The sequence below is a fragment of the Myotis brandtii genome, unplaced genomic scaffold (assembly GCF_000412655.1).
Source record: "Myotis brandtii unplaced genomic scaffold, ASM41265v1 scaffold191, whole genome shotgun sequence".
NCBI classification, from domain to species: domain Eukaryota; kingdom Metazoa; phylum Chordata; class Mammalia; order Chiroptera; family Vespertilionidae; genus Myotis; species Myotis brandtii.
Window position 1 is genome coordinate 2,569,189 of NW_005357115.1, and position 3,398 is coordinate 2,572,586.

The window sequence follows — 3,398 nt, forward strand, 5'->3', positions numbered from 1 at the left end:
TTATCTTTAACTTTGTTTTTTGTGCTGGAATATTTTTTTAACATCACAAGGAAATAGATTTTTTCATTTCATATATGCATTCATCCTCCTAGTCAAGCATACCATGTGGAAAGCATTGATTTAATACTAAATTGAATTAAATTTCTCCCATTCTTTTTATTTCTACTTACACAAAATATACTTCTCTGGTGTTTCTACTCTTCTCATTGGAAATACATGAAATAAATGTAATAACTCTTGAACATGAAAATTCTTTGAATATTTGATGGCAGCTATTTTGTTCCTACCTCTTGGTATTCTTTACTCCAGACTAAACATCTCAGATTCCTTTAACTGTTTTCATATGTTAGAAAATCAACAACCTTCACCAACTCACCACTTGGTCTTAGATCAGAGATTCTTAAGCTGAATCAGAGATTCTAAGGAATTTATAGCTGGATTTCAAAGACTGCTATAAACTTTCTGAAATTGTATATAAAATTATACACACACACACACACACACACACACACACACACACACACACATATAATCACATTTTCCTGGGGAGATATCTGTAGCTTCTTTTAGATTCCCAATGGGATATTATCTGTGATCTCCTGAAGATCAATTGTCACTGATAGAAAAGTTATCCAGTTTGTCACTGTTCATCTAAATTGTGGTTCCTAAACTTGCACATAATGCTGCTGTGGTACAACCGAAACAGCACAGAGGAAGTGGTATTTCTCTTAGTCAAGACACCATTTTTCTACTAATGCAACACAACCTTCTAGCCACTTCTAATTATCATCTGATATTTTTAGTTAAGACTAAATTTATTTATAAATAAAACAACTAAGTCTCTTACAACCATACTTATGAACATGCACACATGTACACAACCACCATATTCATTATCAAGCCCATTTCCACTGCTACTTTTATATATCTTTTAGTGTGGAATCCATATTCTACATTTTTACCTGTCAAACTTCATCTGTTGACTTAATCTATCATAGTCATAAACATTTTCTTGCATGCTATTTCTTACATTAACTAATATTTTGGGTTTGTAGTCATTTATAAATTTGATAACCATGTCTTCTCTCTCTTCTTCAAAGTTATTGATAATGCTGTTGACAGCTCAATATTAGCCAATAAAAGACCTTCCCTCATGTTACTATGAATCCATTATACGACACTCTTTGGAGTATATTAGTGCAGTGCATTGCTGTGTCATACAAAGTGTATCTCCCCAATGTTTTAGAAGATATGTCATGAAAGATTTTGGTAGTGCCCAAATAAAATTAAGGATTTACTTTATCAACAGCATGCAATTTGCTAATCTTGTCACCACAGAACATAAGGTTAGTTTGGACAAAATGATACTTACCACAGTATAAGCAATTAGCATACAGTTATTGATTTTTCCTGTCTAATTTTTAATTGGTAATTGTAGAATATCACCAATTTAAAATAATATTTGAAAAGAGACCATCAATGCATAATAGTATATTCTATAATAAGTGCATGCTTTAAAATGTTAGGATAGTTTATAAGTGTAAGAATTTTATCTTTTAAAGTGGATTTTTCTACAGAAATCGGTTTTTAAAGCAACAAATATGCTCTATGATATATAAACAAGCATTTTAAGAAGAATGAGAAAAATCGACTCACTTTGGTACAATGAGAGCTTGTTGTCGGTCTTTCCGTGGGAGGGTGAAGATTCTCTCTAACAAAACACTGCAACACATAATCCTTATATAAATACTGGATATTGAATTACTCATACAAAATTAAGCACCATCATTTTATGGTATTTTTTCAAAAATGAATATTTTTCTTGTGTGAATGGGTGAATGAATGGAATAAAAAATGTAGAGAAAAAAGTACTTATGTATTATTGACCAAATCAAGTGTTTTATTTGAGTACCACAGATAGTAAGAAAAATAACATTTATAAATAGCTAAGAATGATCATATGCATAAATTATAGATTCCTTATTATTTTAAATAATATGTAATTTATGACATATGGATTTACTCTGTGAACAATTGATTTATCTATACATGTTAAAACATTTCTAGAATTGATAATGGTAAGTTAAGAGAGTATAGTTTAAATTTTAGGCTGTAATGCAAGTAAAATAAGGATAAATAATTCAATAAATAAGAGAAAGTATGAAGTAAAAGGGAACACAATAGGAAAATGCCCTTTATTTATTTCAAAATCAACATGTTGCATTGATAAAATTTATCCCCAGTTTAGAAATATAAAAGCACACAGAAACAAAACTTTTAGGAATACATTTTTGAGGTTTGTAAAACATGTTATAATAAAAAAGATTAATTGTTGCAGAAAACATAAACTACCTCAAGAATGACCCTAGTCTTGCATAATATAGAATTTTATTTGCTGAGATACAAACCATACTAGTACTTAAGAATGAAAGGGTCGTCATCCAGATCCCTAGCAAAGGAGACAGCTACAGGTATTTAGATATCAGGAAATAAAATATAATAAGTTAATTACTATAATGTGCTTCACAAGTTTTAGTTTGGGAAATTATTTGAATTGTTGGGAAGAGCTAACAGCATGTTTTTAGATCTAATGATGTATAAAGATCTACTGAACAAAAGATACTTTTTAACCTGAAATTAAGAGTTCTCACCTCCATCAACTCAAATACTCTTCATAATTGCCTTCTCAAATCATATCCATCAATATGTGACTGTCTGCTTGCATGATCCCAAACACATGTGTCCTGTTCACTTGAAGAATGAGTAAACTATCTGATATCACCAAATCCCCTTCTTCCTACACTTTTGCCCACAAATATCAGAGGTAATTCCTGTTTATCTGCCATTGAGTCCTGACATCCAATTAAGGATGGAAGAGAGTGGCTCTCTGTGGCTTTTGAATTCTGAACTCAGTGGTTTACTTATCCATTATAATTAAAATGTAAAGGAAAAGAAATAACATATCATCTTACCCTATGAAAGGCAGGATCTTCCACTTTTAGTTAACCACTATTCCTCTCCTTTGGAGATGAGAGGTGACAAATGGACTATGGTAGGAATACTTGAATAACCTGTGTAGAGAGAATGGGATGGTTAGACTGCCCATTACCAGTAGCATACTCATATAAATAACTAGAGGCCCAGTGCATGAAATTCATGCGGGGGGGGGTGTCCTTCAGCCCAGCCTGCACCCTCTCCAATCTGGGACCCCACTGGAATCGGGCCTAAACGGGCAGTTGGATATCCCTCTCACAATCCAGGACTGCTGGCTCCCAACTGCCCGCCTGCCTGCCTGCCTGATTGCCCCTAACCGCTTCTGCCGGCCAGCCTGATCACCCCCTAACCACTCCACTGCCAGCCTGATTGACGCCTAACTGCTCCCCTGCTGGCCCGATTGC